Here is a 17064-nt window from a genome sequence, read left to right as displayed (position 1 = left end):
AACACCGGCATGTCTGCAGCCAACTAAATGGTGGCACTGTGTGTGTGTGTGTGTGTGTGTGTGTGTGTGTGTGTGTGTGTGTGTGTGTGTGTGTGTGTGTGAGAGAGAGAGAGAGAGCAAGAGACTTCCCAGCTGAATAAGTTAAAGGAAGAGAATGCTTTTGCAGACACACACACACAGGAACACGTCTGTTTCCAATTAATTCACCACCTGTATGGAAGAGTGTGTGGTCAGGACGTTACGTATCATCGATCTCTCTGTGTGTAGTTACAACTTTCTTCACTTCAAGACTCACGGTTCAAGCTGTTAGACATTAACCTTTTTCAGTGTTTCATAAATTTGTTTTCATTAATTTACAATTTTGAGATAATATAATTTGGATTTTTTTTTCTTCAGTTGCTGGCATTGAATGAGACATTTTCTACAGGAAGCAAAAACTGAAAGAAACCCTGAATGAAGAACATCTGCAACAGCTGCAATGATTTAGCATGAATTTGTGATTAAAGGAAAACTTTTTTCCACAGTGTAACCTGCAAGTTTAGTTGATCCCTTTCTCCTCCATGGAGGCTGATAAGCCATGAGATAAGATGGCAGCCTGCTGGCTTATCTAACACACACACACACACACACACTCACGCTCACACTCACACACACACACACACACACACACACACAATTTTGGTCCACCGGTCCTAATATGGAAGATGCTTGTACTGCTTGAGGTCCCAATAAGGATAGAAAACACACACACACACACACACATATTCCCTCAACTTTACATTATCCATTTTCGTTTTTACTGTTTTTAATTTATTTTGACAAGATACTGAAACTTGTGTGAATTACCAACCAGAAAGGCAAGAACTTCCATATTGGATGATTATGCAAAACAACACATTCTCCTGAACGGGTTTGTATGATATCATACGAAAACCTATGCACAACAAATCTTATGATATTCTACGAAATCACGGTCCAGTCAGTCAGGTGACGACCGGTCACATGACAGTTAAGTTTAGCGGTCTTTACTGTTAACTGTAGTGACTGTGAGCTGGGTACAGAGCACCGTGAGGTCCCGGTCGTTTTGGCGGCCGTTGCAGTAAAGGTAGTCTGTATCGATGACGTTTCATTTCGGGGATTGTTCAGGTGCTGCCGGAAATTTCGCCAGATGTCCTTCATTTTTGGCCGGATGTCCGTCCCCTTCCTCTTTCTTTGTGTTGCCGTTCTAACCTCCAGTGGATTTCTGAGGACTATGGTTAACTGCTCCTCAGATCTCTGCAGGGTAAATCCAGACAGCTAGCTAGACTATCTGTCCAATCTGAGTTTTCTGTTGCACGACTAAAACTACTTTTGAACGTACACATGTTCCACCAAAACAAGTTCCTTCCCGAGACTATTTTGGAGAGGCACCGTGGCTCCGTCCGGCGCTTAGCACTGCCCAAGACGATTGTGATTGGTTTAAAGAAATGCCAATAAACCAAGGGCACGTTTTTCTCCCATCCAGGAATGCTGTGTGGACTAGCCAGACCTTTCTCCGCAGCGCTATGGAGGAAGGTCTGGCAATGCAAGACTACAGTAAAGGTGGACTGTCATGAGGAGACGACAGTTGACATGAACATGAAGACTCTAGTCCCTACACTCCCATCCAACACCCTTCTGCACCGTTATGATCTGTTTCAGTACATAAAGAGAAAACTTCTTCCTGCGTTGGTACAGCCCGTAATTCATGACGTGCAGAATCATCCAGTTTGGACCTAACTCCCAGGATACTGTGCCGATAAACACGCCTCCAACAAGACATCAAGGTGAGGGACACCTTTCACCATCCTTCTGTCCTCTGGAGAAGAGAAGAAAAGAAGTTACCGCTATTATGTGAAAAGGTGGCAGCAGATGTATAGCTTCACCTGATTGTGTGTGTGTGTGTGTGTGTGTGTGTGTGTGTGTGTGTGTGTGTGTGTGTGTGTGTGTGTGTGTGTGTGCGGTTGTGTGTGTGTGTGTGTGTGGGTGTGGGTGTGTGTGTGTGTGTGTGTGTGTGGGTGTGGGTGTGCAATTATACATGCCATTAGCAGTGCAGTCAACAGTTAATTCACCTTTTGTTTGGCCTGAAGCCTCACTGAAAGCAGCTTGAAACCCCAGTGTGGTGTGTGTGTGTGTGTGTGTGTGTGTGTGTGTGTGTGTGTGTGTGTGTGTGTGTGTGTGTGTGTGTGTTTGAAAGCAGGATGTAGCTGATCTGCTGACCCCCATCTTGCCAGATAAGGATCAGAGTGAAGAAGACAAATACCACACTCTCATACACTGTGTGTGTGTGTGTGTGTGTGTGTGTGTGTGTGTACGTGTTGAACTCTCACTGCATTCATTTTCCTGTCCTACTAAAACTTGTGTTATGTGACCTGAATTAATGTTTTCATCAACTCTAGTATACGGAATTCATACCTGATTTTGTTCCTAAAAATATTGAAAGAAGAAAATAGTTTCCTGTCTTATGGAAAATAGTCTGCAGATATTCTGTATTTTTCTAACTGTCAACCACCACATTGGTGGATGCCACATGACAACAGGTGATGACACGGGACTGTTGTGGCCCAATCAGTGGCCGAGCTGGACCCGTTCACCTCCCGTTCCATTGTCCTGCTGAACCACTGATTTGTTTGTTTCCATGGTGACCTCTGACCTCTCCGCTCCTCCTCTCCCTCACCTCCTCTGTGTCTGCCTCCTTCACCTCCCCTCCCTTCTTTCACCTCCTTAAACCTTTCTGCAGACTGCCGTCCCCTTCTCTCCTCCTCTCCTCCTCCACCTCTTCATCCTGCCTCCTCTCCTGCGTCTGTGAACTGGCTTCCTGTCGCAGGAAACAGCCCAGTGGTGGAGGTCAGAAACAGGATGTCCTGCAGAAAGGAGAGGAGAGGAGAGGAGAGGAGAGGAGAGGAGAGGGAGATAGGAGATAGGAGATAGGAGAGGAGAGGAAGATAGGACGGGAGAGGAGGAAAGGAGAGGGAGATAGGAGAGGAGAGGAGATGAGAGTATAGGAGAGGAGAGGAGAGGAGGGGAAGATAGGAGAAGAAAGGAGAGGATAGGAGATGAGGAGAGGAGAGGATGATAGGAGAAGAGAGGAGAGCAGAGGAGAGAGGAGAGTTGATGAAACAAGGAGAGGTGAAGAGGAAAGAAAAAAGGCTGAGTTTCTACTCCTCTCAGACAATTGCCTATGTATCTGGCTTTATGGTGAGCAATCACAGACAAATCAGGGTATGTTTATTTAATATTGCACTTTTTACAGACAAAGTCACAAAGGGCTTCACCGTGTCATCCATACAAATGTGGTATTTCTAACTTTTAATGGGCTCAAGAGTCCTCGTAAATTGAACAGCTCGTGGCTTTCCGTTATTGATTTGAACCGGGAGAGATATGGAGCAGTGTGCTGACTGACTGACACAAGACTTCTAAGGTCTAATTTCACACCCAGTTTGGTTCTGATCTGTGGATGTATCTCAGACTCTAATATTAGTTTTCTGATATGTATTGGTTCATATTTATTTTGTTGGCGTCTTCCTTCCTTAACCTTTAACATTCTCCTTTGTAACTACTTTCTCATTTATTGTGTGTTTGTTTCTCCTGCAGAAGAAGTGATGATTTGTTTCACATTTCCTGTTTGTTTGGAATAAACGGAAGAACAACTGGATGTAGAATCCCCACGGCAACAAGCACTGAGCAGCAATGAGAATGAATTTGACTTCTCCTGATTTCAAATCATCAAATCTTTACATTTTATTTTTTGCACAATGTGGACAAAGCCTGTTCTGTTCGGGGGATCAATATGTGGAATTCGTTACCTACTGAACTTAAAAAATGATCCTGAATGGGATCATTTTAAACTTCATCTGAAACTGTTTTTGAAGAGGGGGCAGTCATGTAGTTGATGAATAATCTGATGCTCCAGTTTTATGGTGATTTATTGAATTATTCTGTATTTTGTATTTTCTTGTGAGTTTTGGCATTTTAAGGTAGGCATCTATTGATGAGTTTGTGTTCTTGACTGTCTTTTATGTAAGTGGTGAGTTCATAGAAATAAAATGGATAGAAAGGCCATTTCCTTTCTAATCAACCAACCTGATCCCACAGAGTTCCGTGAAATGAACACGGCCCCTTAACTCAAAATCTGCGGCGGTTTCACGGATTGCCGAAAATCTCGACACGGCGCCTTAACTTAAGGAAAAGGTCGTGGGTGGGCTTACGGTTCTGTGACACACGGGAAGAACGGGACGGAAAAGAAGAAAGCGACTTTAGGAAACTTGACATGCGAGACAATATCCCCGGTCTCCTGGGTGAAAGTCCTGTGTTTGACCCGTCCGCCCTCCCATCCAACCTCCTTATGCAGAATTTTGGCCTTTCATAGGCTACTACTCGCTACCGTAGTGGCTATTAATGCTACGTCATCTTCTCATTGACTTTACATTGGCATTGTTTTCCGCGATGGCCACACGGAATTTGCACACATTCCGTGTGGCCACCACCACCTAATGCGGTGTTAACGATTCGTGATCATTTCACGGAATTCTGTGCAACCAGGCTGAATGTGTACCATTGCCATGGTAACGTATAAACTTCCGATAATGAGCCGACTTCTGGCAAGTCGCGGAGCGGAGGTTTTACAGTAACGGACAAACGAGCGGAGTAGTAACGTTACGAGGCAGAGAGCCAGCCGCTAAATGAGTCAACTTAACTTCATGCTTTATTTGGCTCGTTTTCTGTGAACGATGTGGCGATGGGGTAACGTTAAGGCGGGGTTAGCAAGCTAACGTTAGCCAACTAACACCGGCTGGCTGCCTTGTTGGTTCCGCCGTGCTTTCATGCTGCATCGGTTACAGAGAATGAGCTGAACAGCGGGCTGGGTCTAACGTTAGCGGTCTGCTGACCCACTGCTGCTGGGTCTAACATTAGCGCCCGCTGACCTACTGCCGCTGGGTCTAACATTAGCGCCCGCTGACCTACTGCCGCTGGGTCTAACGTTAGCGCCCGCTGACCTACTGCCGCTGGGTCTAACGTTAGCGCCCGCTGACCTACTGCTGCTGGGTCTAACATTAGCGCCCGCTGACCTACTGCCGCTGGGTCTAACATTAGCGCCCGCTGACCTACTGCCGCTGGGTCTAACGTTAGCGCCCGCTGACCTACTGCCGCTGGGTCTAACGTTAGCGCCCGCTGACCTACTGCTGCTGGGTCCAACATTAGCCGCTGACCTACTGCCGCTGGGTCTAACGTTAGCCCGCTGACCTACTCGCCTGGGTCTAACATTAGCCCACTGACCCTCTGCCGCTGGGTCTAACGTTACGCCCACTGACCTACTGCCGCTGGGTCTAACATTACGCGCCCGCACCTATGCCGCTTGGTCTAACATTAGCGCCGCTGACCTACTGCCGCTGGGTCTAACGTTAGCCCGCGTGACCTACTGCTGCTGGGCCTAACGTTAGCCGCTGACCTACTGCCGCTGGGTCTAACGTTAGCCCGCTGACCTACTGCCGCTGGGTCTAACATTAGCGCTGCGCACCTTCTGCCGCTGGTTCTAACGCGTAGCCACTGACCCATTGCCGCTGGGTCTAACGTTAGCGCCCGCTGACCTACTGCTGCTGGGTCTAACATTAGCGCCCGCTGACCTACTGCCGCTGGGTCTAACATTAGCGCCCGCTGACCTACTGCCGCTGGGTCTAACGTTAGCGGTCCGCTGACCTACTGCCGCTGGGTCTAACGTTAGCGCCCGCTGACCTACTGCCGCTGGGTCTAACATTAGCGCCCGCTGACCCACTGCTGCTGGGTCTAACATTAGCGCCCGCTGACCTACTGCCGCTGGGTCTAACATTAGCCCGCTGACCCTCTGACCCTCTGACCGTGCAGTTCCACCTGGCCATGCGACATTTCTGTTGCGCCACGCTCCACTCTATTCCTATGGGTGACGTCAAGCGACTTTAACGCGCCCGCAAAGCATCCCGGGAAGGCGCCGCTGCATTTTGAAAAAATGCTGCGCGTCAAAAAGCTGGCCGATGTCCATCTTTATGCAAATGAATCCGTTGAACGCGACGCGACTATCCAATAGAAGTAGAGCAGAGGGGAGACTGGGGGAAGTCTCTCGCCGGTCCTTTGTTCAACTTTCCCCGCTGGCTCAAAACCACGCCCATAGTGGTAAACTTGAGGAACGCCCTTCAACGTACAAATGAGGGGAGGCGTTGCATCACCACGCTTCAGTCGTGTCACGAAAGTGGATCGGCACGGTGAGCTGAACAGCGGGCTGGGTCTAACGTTAGCGTCCGTTGACCCACTGCCGTTGTGGTCTAACTGTCCCTCCTCCTCACTCCCTGCGACTCTGAGAACTTCTCTCGAGCTGTGACACAGTTTACGTCCCCACTGACAACAATCGGCATTTTGTTGTTGTACAATGTGTACAATGGCCTTTCTATGGTTGAGATATTGTATTTAAAAAAGGGTCCATCTAGGGACTTGCATTGCAAATTAGCTCAGGCTATAAATGCTGTGGTGTGTGGCATAGGTCTATGCTACATACTTGTCCTTATACAAATAAACAAATTAAAAATAATGTGACGATACATAACAGCGTAGTCTTTCTTTGTCGTGTTATTGAACTGATTCAAGGGGACACTGAACTGCTGCCGAAGGAAACAGCAGCATCGTAACATGTCTGGGTGTGTGTGTGTGCAGGGTTAATTGTTTCTTCCTGTGATTGTGGATCTTCCTCCACCTCATCCAGACCTACTGACCTCCTCGGCGCGTGTTCACACACACACACACACGGTTCTGGTATTCCCCTGGAATTCTTGCCAAAATCGGCCACCAGGAAAACCAGTTTGTTTGTCTGTTTTATTTGGATCCCCCATTAGCTTCAGCATAAGCTAAAAGCTATTCTTGCTGCGGTCATACAATCTGTCGTGTGACAATACAATTTACAACATCACATTACACACCATACACACACACACACAGACATTACTTCACATTACACACCATACACACACACACACAGACATTACTTCACATTACACAACATTTGAAAATACAAACAACCTCATCCCTACGCGGCCAGCCGCGTTCTTATACAGCGGCCGCCAATGTAGAGAATACAGAAAAAAAAAACTGTGGAATGCTTACGAATTACAGTGCTTAACTTTTCGTAAAAGTATATTCGTATAAATGTAAGGAAGCACCCACTCCCTTGCTAACTTTTTAAATATTTTGTTCCCTTACTACCTATTTTGTTTATAAATGTAGACACTTTCTTTCACTATGTTTTCTTTATTTTTCTTCATTTAAAGTTCCTCCATCAATTAACAAAGACGAAGGATTGATTTGTTGGATGGATGTTAAATAACGGGTGATGTACCACACCTGATCACTGACCTCAGTAATGACCTGATTGGCCAGTTTGAACTGGAGAGGCGGGCTCTCATCCTATATGTGGGAGTAGAATGTGAGAGTAGGTTTTTTTTTGGACCGTTTTGTTTGAGGAGCAGCACCAGAACAGTTTGAGCAGAGTAAAGACGAGTTCCCTCTGTGTTTTTTCCTCATTTAGATTTCGATCCCATTTAGGCCTGCGTGCTTTCTGATTGGCTCCCCTCCCCCTTATTGCATGATGTCAGAGGGTGAAGCTGAGAGCTCGTCAGTGATGATGCGGTAGGAAACGTATATCACCTGCAGGATCATCTCACTTTCCCTTTTGACCTGCCAGCTGACAGAACGTCCTTTTTATTTTTGCACCCACACGCCTCATAAAGTGATAAACCACTGACTACGTTTACATGGACAAAATATTCAGTTTTTTGCCCTTTTTTTGAAAAGACAGATATTCAGGCTAAGCTGTTTACACGGCTAAGGCCGGTTACACACTGCCTGCGTGGCGGCTGCGTGGATTTTTCTGTCTTTACACACCAGACGTGTCTATTATTCTATTATTTTGCCTGGAAACGCTTCCAACACGCTTGCGTGTGGCGTGAAAAATAGTCGTCGGTTCTATTTCTAGCATGCACGCGTTTTCGGCGCGGTTCGAGCAGCACCTGAGACGTGCGTGTCAAGCAGGCAGTGTGTAACCGGCCTTAGCCGTGTAAACAAACACTGACAACAATCGCCATTTTGTTGTTGTACAATGTGTACAATGGCCTTTCTATCCACTTTATTTCTATGGTTGAGGTATTGTCTTTAAAAAAGGGTCCATCTAGGGACTTGCATTGCAAATTAGCTCAGGCTATAAATGCTGTGGTGTGTGCTATAGGTCTATGCTACATACTTGTGTGTGTAAGCGCTAACTTATTTTCTAAACGAAAGCACACGGAGCGGAGAAACATTCAGATTAACAGCAGTTTAACCTCTTTCACGCTCTGACAGCGTCAGCAGAACATTCTGCTCATTTCTACACATTCCTTAAACCTGAAGAGTCAAATTTTAAATGAGTGTAAAGAACAACAAATATGTCCCTTAAAGGTCCACTGTGTAGGAATTTCTCCCTTCTAGCGGTGAAATTTACGTTCATACGAATAGTGCTCTCTAGCGCCTCGCTTTTTGTAATGTGTGTTGAAACTACGGTAGCCGTTACGTACCAAGAAGCTATGACAACAAATTTTGCTTTATTTGGCTTAAGAAGTTAAGAAATTCTTTGCTTACGAGGATAGGTCAGATCATTGACAAAGGTCATTTTACACCAATGAGGACCTATTTATGAATGAAGACATTGATTTTAGCTAATAAAATACTTCAAACACTACACAGTGTACCTTTTTAAACATGTCTGAGGAAACCCAGTCAGGATGTTTCAGTGCACACAGTAAAACACTGTTTCAGTTTCTATGAAGAAGCATGCAGTCTTGTATAAAGTACTTGAAAGCAATACTTGAGTAAAAGTACAAGTATATTACCAAAAGATGACTTTGGTAGAAGTTAAAGTAGCCTTTAAGAATATTACTTGAGTAAAAGTCTAACAGTATCAGATATTTACTGTACTTACGTATCAAAAGTAATTTATGATATTAAAAAAAAACTTTGATAATTACTTTATCGTGGCTTCCTTACAGTGAAGCATAATATTCAGGGTGTCAACACCTTCCTAAAAATCAAGTGTGACATCAACAAAGACAGAAACAGAATTTTCTTTTTGGTGAGGAAGAGTCTTTCACGCCAACGTACGAAAACATTTCTTGCAAGTAACGAAGATGCTTAGGGGAAATGTAAAAGTAAGTTTCCTGAAATATAAATAACAAAGTAAAAGTACAGATATGTGAAAATTCTACTTAAGTACAGTAACAAAGTATTTGTACTGCATTCAATTGCAACACTGGAAGCATGTGTTTGCTAATGTTAGCCTTTAGGACTCAGGCAGGAGAAGTTAAATGGGACATTACTGTGAATGCCACTGCCCTCTAGTGGCTGAAATCACACAATGCAGGTTAAGACACTCGAATGAAGTGCATTATTATGTTAGTATAGCACACGTAGGCTGCGCCTGGTGTCCACATGCTGTGTGTTTTTCTCTAAGTGAAACCACATTAGCTTCTCTTTGGTTTTAAAGCAGCGCACTTCCTGTCTGAGGCTAAGAGACAGCTGCAGACCAATTGTTCCTCTAAAAGGCCAACTGAAATGAAATTGCATTTAGTTTAGATTAGATTCAACTTTATTGTCATTTTGCAGAGTACAAGTACAAAGACAACGAAATGCAGTTTGCATCCAACCAGAAGTGCAAAAAGAGCAGAAAAGTGCAATGTGATATACAAAGTATAGACAGTATAGACAGGTGGTGCATAGACAGGGCAAGGAATTATAGTGCAGTATACAGTTGGTATACAGAAGGTGGTTTAGAGTAATATAAATTAAATATAAATATGTGCAGTGTATTAGCAGTTACCTTACAATAGCAGAATAAATATGGATGTTCAGTATGAACCATATAGACAGATATGTATGTACAGCTATGTGCAGTGTAGTAACATCAGTGTAACATCGGAAGAAAGAAAAACATGATAAATAAACAGTTTACAAGACAACATATTTAGGCCTACTTAATGTATAGAAGAGATGAATTAGCAAAGCAAATTTATAAAAGTAGCCTAAGTTATTGTTAGCCTTTTAAATTCATGTCTCCTTTTTGTTTTGACACATGTTAGGCACTATGTTAGAAACATGATGGATTACTTCACTCAGGTCTCCAGTCTGGGCAAGTTGATTCTCATATGGAAATGAACTCAAACCTGTCTGGAAGGTAGCCCCCCCCCACCCCCAAATTCTCTTGTTATTATGATCAATTTAATTATTTCCTGGATTTTTTGTCATCGTAGTCCTATAAATGTATGTAGAAATGCAAGTAATGGATTCAAATCCCTACTTTTGAACGTACACATGTTCCACCAAAACAAGTTCCTTCCAGAGGCTATTTTGCAGAGGCACTGTCTCTCCGTCTGGGGCTTTGCACCAAGCCAGACCCTCCTTTGCAGCGCTGTGGAGGAAGGTCTGGCAATGCAAGACTAGTTTCGTACTAATGGTGGTGCTCGAATAAAGGTCACAACATTAGTCTTTAACGTCTGCTCATTACCAAAATAAAACTGGATTGGACGCTGTGGTTTGTTCGTCTCCGGAGGTTCCGTCACTCTGCTGCTGTTTGTCTGTCTGATGTGAACTCTCAGTCAGACTTTCATCTCTCATGAAACCACAAAAGAACAGTTAATGAACGTTACCAGACGCAGACCGGAAGCTCGTTTTCTTGAGCAGTGCATCATGAAGGAGGCTGAAAACCCATGTGAAAAGATCCCAATTCTGATTCCTTCACTGAAATGTTTTATCTTACGGTTTTATAGCTTTTCTTTTGTTGTAATACACATTTGTTCTCCTTTGTTGTCTTTGTCAGCTACTGTTATAATGTCTTTTGTGCCAGTACAAATCAAGTATGTCACAAACCCACCCCCCCCCCCCCCCCCCCCCCCCCCCCCCTCCTCCCCCCCCCCCCCCAGCTTTTGACAGGTTTTTGCGTGTTTTCAAATGTTTTTTCCTACTTTTTTTTTTCTTCTTCTTTTTTTAAAAGAATACTATTTGTATAGGGGCCAGTAAAAGTACTACTTTTTTTTCACTTGCTGGCCAGACAAGTTATAAAAAACCTTTAACCAATGTAAATTAGTTTTTCAGATATTTTTTTCTTGGGATTTTCTGGTTCTTTTCCTTATTTTGTTGATACTTGTCTAAGTTTATGTTTATTTTATTTTCCTGTAAGGTGAGTTTTTTTGTATCTTTTTTTTTAAGACATTTGTTAAAGTAGTTACGGAGGGGCAGCTCGGTTGGAAACTTAAACAGTCATATTTTCAAATCTCCAGTTAGCTTTTAGCACTGACCTAATGTAGAGCCCTATGGAATCTGTCTTTTAGCTTTTTTAAATTCTTAAACTCTTCGTGATTCTGTCCATGATTTAGTATCACTGAAACTATTGGGGCTCTACATTAATACAGCCGTCAGTCTGTGACTGGCCCCAGCCGGGCCCTCGGGCCTAACAACTTTTCTGGGGGAAACCCTGAATGTACACTGTACCTGTACCTGTCTGTTGTACGCACAGGTCTTCAGTCATTTTCAATCCTCTCCGGCTGCTGTGTCAACACATTAACACTCCCATCGTGTAAAATACAGATGCTTGGTCAGGTGCCTTTGGCGTTGTTATTGATGCTAAAAGTCTCCTGTAGCATCATATCTAAACACGCTTTATCTAAAAGCACTTGGTCGGGACTATTGGCGTCACTTTTGACCCAGTTAAAGTCAAAAAAGTCAAAATATCTTTATTAGTCTCCCAATGGAGAAATTTGTTTTGGACACAGAGAAATTGCTGCAAGAGTTACAACAAAGACACACAACAAACAGAGTTAAAACAGTTAGAAGACAAATGTACATTGAACATATAGGCTACTCCAGAGGTGTCAAGTAACGAAGTACAAATACTCCATTACCTTACTTAAGTAGAAATGTTGGGTATTTATACTTTACTGGAGTAATTATTTTTACAGCATACTTTTTACTTTTACTCCTTACATTTTCACGCAATTATCTGTACTTTCTTCTCCTTACATTTTAAAAATAGCCTCGTTACTCCTATTTCAGTTCGGCTTGTTTTCATTCCGGCTTGTCATCGTTCAAAAAAAACACACACACAAAAAAAACCTATCCAGATAAATCGCGCCATCCGGAGAGAGTGAATTTGATTGTTTGATTGTGGTTGGATGAGAAGTATAAACATATACCATTCCGACACCCTATTCATTCATATCCATATATTCAGTCACAGATATACATTAATAAAATTCATGGTCATACGTTCATCGCTGCTCATTCATGAGCTTAACTGAGAGAGGGACAAATGAGTGCTTCTACCTGTTATAGTTACAGAGAGGAACTCTGTACCTCTTTCCTGAGTTCAATAGCTCAAACTCTGAGGACAACACGTGAGAATTATCAGATAAAATGAGCTTAGCCTGCCTGATTGTTGCATGATTAAAAAGCTCCTGTGGGTTGAGGGGTGCAGGTGTTCCCATAATTCTGCCTGCTGTCTTGACCAGATTGAAAATCTGAGTTTTGGTTTTGACTATCAAATTTCCAAACCAGCTGGTAATCCCATACCGAACAATTGACCCCAAACACTCTAAATCTGCGCAAAAAGTAGAGACGCTGATGAGTTTTGGCAGAGATATTTGTTACATGTGTGCGCCAACTCAGGTCATTATCAGTATGAACTCCTAGATATTTAAAGGACGACACCTGTCATAACCATGGATGGGCACAGGGCTCTGATCTCCAGCTGATCTGGGGTCTACCAGCATTTAGGTTAAGGAAAACGTCGTGGGTGGGCTTACGTTTCCATGACATGCGGGACAAGAACGGGAGGGATGGCTGGGTTTAGGAAAAGAAGAAAGCAACAGTTGGGTTTAGGAAAAGAAGAACGGGACGGTTGGGTTTAGGTAAAGAAGAACGGGACAGTTGGGTTTAGGAAAAGAAGAACGGGACAGTTGGGTTTAGGTAAAGAAGAACGGGACGGTTGGGTTTAGGTAAAGAAGAACGGGACAGTTGGGTTTAGGAAAAGAAGAACAGACAGTTGGGTTTAGGAAAAGAAGAACGGGACAGTTGGGTTTAGGAAAGTGACACACGAGACAAGAACCCCGGTTTCCTGGGTGAAAGTCCTGTGTTGTTTGACCCATCCATCCATCCCCCCCAACCAACCTCCCTATGCAGATTTTTGGCTTTTCCTACTACTCGTTACCGTAGTCGCTCTTAATGCTGCTGCTCTCCCCGGTGCGTTCTACACACACGCTGAAGGCCGATCGACAGCCACTGCCCCAACGTCCGTAAGTTCGGAGTGAGAACGGGGTTGGCTGTGTAGATATGTTTGTTCCTTTGTGTGTAATTCCTCACTTTCCTCCTTTTGTTTTCAGTTTTCTTTGCTGCTTCCTGTTAACATTCACCGCTGCAGCGACCTGCAATCTGATTTCACACTCAAAGAGTCTTTGTCATAATAAAAATCAACCAGGATGTTATTTTATATTTAGTTTAGGTTTGTTGCATTAGGGAATCTGACAAAGTGTTTTTCTGGTTCAGTAATTAATGATTGATTGATTCTTTATTTCTGTGCCATGCACACAAAGTGCCCAATCCTCAAAGGTTTAAAGGGCACCGACATTTCAACATTTTCATAAAATTTCACAAAATGATGGCATGACACAATGGTTATTTTCTGCTCCTGTTCTTTAAACAACGGATTCAGTCTTTTCTCCCGAGCTTGGAAACTAATAACTGAAGAAAAAGGCTCCTTTCTTAAAGCATAACTCAATGTTGAATAAAATCATCGCAAATAGGTCATTTAACCCTTGTGTTGTCCTCTGTCTGTTTTGCCTGTTCTTAAAGCCTAAAGTATAAATGATCACCCAATTCTGTGTTACATCTTCTTAGCCAGCTTCATTCCAAATAATGAACACTAGTTTAACACTTATTTATGGAGTTCATAGTCAATAAACCTCATTCATATTAAATTATACCAAATTTTCTATTAAAACCCCCCAGAAATTATGACTTATTTTGACTAATAGTTAAGATCAGAGAAACCTATGTTGATAGATAATCACAGCCTGTTTTGTGTATGGAGCCATCCGAGTTATTTTTGGGCAATTTGTTTGAAAGAAACTCCTATTTTTGACATAGCGTTAAGTGCTCCTCGCCCTGCTCTCTCTTCCTCCCTGTTCATCTCAGGTGATCCTGACCTCTGATTGAGTGTGCCCCGGATATAAGAGAGGCTGGGAGACAGGAATTTCCTTGAGAGACTAAGCTTGGATCACCGCAGTCCTTTTGTTACCTACTTTTGTCTTTCTTTTGCATTCTATTGCTTTGAGGATGGAGGTCTGGTAGTCTAGTTTTCGCGGCCTCGTTTCTGTTAGTTAGTTACTACTTTTTTAGTTTAGCGGGTGGGGGGGAGTTCTGGGTCTGACGGCTCTTGATGGGTTGGCTCAGGCTTCTTCCCTTCTTTTGTTCTTTTTGGCCAGACCTCCAGACTCCCATAGTTTTGGTTTAATTACTCATAGTTAAGTTGTGAATAAACTTTAATTAACTTTAATTAGTCCTCTGGTTTGGTGTTATTCCACACGGTGACGGTCACATTTAGTCTAAGTTGTGTGTTGTTTGCTGTGGCCGTAACACATAGAAACTTTGAAAACGGGTCAAATTTGACCCAAGGACAACATGAGGGTTAAGTAAAATGCACGTCTTCATAAACGGGACAAGAAAACTAAAACATTAACCTCAGACTCAATTTCAGCCCGCTCATATAATGAATAAAGTGGGTCAGCAGTAGAGGGAGCAGTAGTGTGAGTAGGTAGGTAGGTAGGTAGGTAGGTCAGTCTTTTAAAAACACACAGTTATTGAAGAAGTCCCGCACACTGTCCATTACACATGCAAATACTTTATTTCACAACGTTTCGGTCACACAGACCTTCCTCAGGTGAATTTACTTTAAGGTCTGTGTGACCGAAACGTTGTGAAATAAAGTATTTGCGCGAGTAACGGGCAGTGTGCGGGACTTCTTCAACAAGTGTTGCTGGTAACCTTTGCCTTTTTCCGACGCACCTGCCCCAGAAAAGAGGTGTGCAAAAGCGCTTTTGAATCGAGTAAAAACACACCGTTACTTCACACAAACATGCACAATACATTTGAATAAATAAATAAAAAGACACATGAGTTACGAAATACAAATTATTTTAAAAGACAGCATAATTGGGGCACAAAAGTGTAAAAAGTCAGTTTTTAAAAGAGGCTTGAAACAGTCAAGAGATTCAGCAGACCTACGCAGGACAACGGGTGGGGTTATTTGCTGCCATTAAAAAAATTGAAATGGTTTCAAAACAGTATCCTGACTAAACTTTGACTTAATAATAATAATAATAATAATAATAATAATAATAATACATTTTATTTAAAGGCACCTTTCTCAGCACTCGAGGACACCGTACAGGGATACATAAGACATTTAAAAGCAGCAAAAAAATATAAATAAAGAATAAAACAATTGAAACAACAGAACTAGGCAGAGCAATTTTAAACAGATGTGTTTTGAGTTGCAATTTGAAATGGGGGAATGAATCGATGTTTCTGTGATAACTCATCAACATATGTTACTCTGATTTCAACTGTGAGTCAAAATAATTCATAATTTCAGTGTTTTTTAACTCAGAAAATGGTATAACTTTATATGAATGAGGTTTTTTTGACCATATATAAAAAAAAAAGAATGTTAAACTAGTGGTAATAGGTTGGAAAGAAGTTGGCTAAGAATAGAACATAGAATTGGGTGCTCATGCTTTATAAACTGGCAAAACAACTGGGAGGACAACAGGTGCGTGGTCAACGGGAAGAAAACACAAGGGTTAAAAGACAGCATAATTGGGGTGCAGCACTTTACACAAAGGCTAAAGTGTAAAGGTGGGTTTTTAAAAGAGGCTTGAAACAGTCAAGAGATTCAGCAGAGCGAACAGAAAGAGGGAGAAGATTCCAGAGGGTTGGAGCTAAAATGGCAAACACACGACCGCCTTTCGGTTTTGTAGTTGGAGCGAGGAATAGATAAAGGACCAAGGTTGGAGGATCTGAGCGGGCGTGTAGTGGAGTGAGGAACAAGGAGCTCAGATGTAGTGTAGTGGGGAGTAGAAGTACTGTTAAGCGTCTCAGTGTGAGTAGTTCAGTGTCACCAGAGTTTTAGAGGAAATGCTGCCACCTCGTGGTAAAACCTGGAGCTGCTCAGTCACTTGATCGGGCTGTTTTTTTCTTTTGTACACATTCTGCATAGCTGCACTACGGAGGTCCTGTCTTATGATCCGTGTTATGTAGCCCCACTAACACTAACTAGTGGGCACAAAATCTCTACTTGGCGTTCACCTTTCACGTGGAGTCTGTGGAGCTGTGTTGGAAAGCGTTTCCTATCACAGTATCACAATAGGGACCACAATGGAAATAAGTCTTTGGGCTTTATTATGTTATCCCTGACTATTTATGTCTTTTTAATGTATGACATACTGTTATGTATGAGTGCTGTTTCATATTTTTTACATTTAAGTGGTCAAATAAAATCAATCAATCAATCAACAGTTCACTTATATAATGTGTTCGCCATTCTTTATGTTTTACTTTTGTACACATGGAAACACATACTAGGTTTTTGGACTGTGACCATAGACAGTATATAAGAATGGACCACCAGACCCCGTGTCTCTGGACGGAGACCAGTGAAGAATATCAGAAGTCTCTTTCCCGGTGCTGGCTGAGCGTTACTGAGCAGCCTCCAACTGAGCTTGAAGACGTAGATGTGACGTGAGCAACCTATCTGAAAGTGTGAAGTCTTCTGGTAGCTGTGCCGAGAGAAATCTCAATCATTCCCAATCTTACAGAGACGGAGAGCGTAGGTATATGTAAGGAGATAACATAGGCACAGGCTAATTATTGCTAACTAAAATGCTAGTTAACATTAGTAATTAAACCTAAACAGCTCATGTAAGTCCAAACTGCCTGTGAGCTTCTCCT

Source organism: Perca fluviatilis, chromosome 10 (assembly GCF_010015445.1).
Source record: "Perca fluviatilis chromosome 10, GENO_Pfluv_1.0, whole genome shotgun sequence".
Lineage (NCBI taxonomy): Eukaryota > Metazoa > Chordata > Actinopteri > Perciformes > Percidae > Perca > Perca fluviatilis.
The sequence above is the reverse complement of the archived record's forward strand: the minus strand, read 5'-3'. Positions refer to the sequence as shown.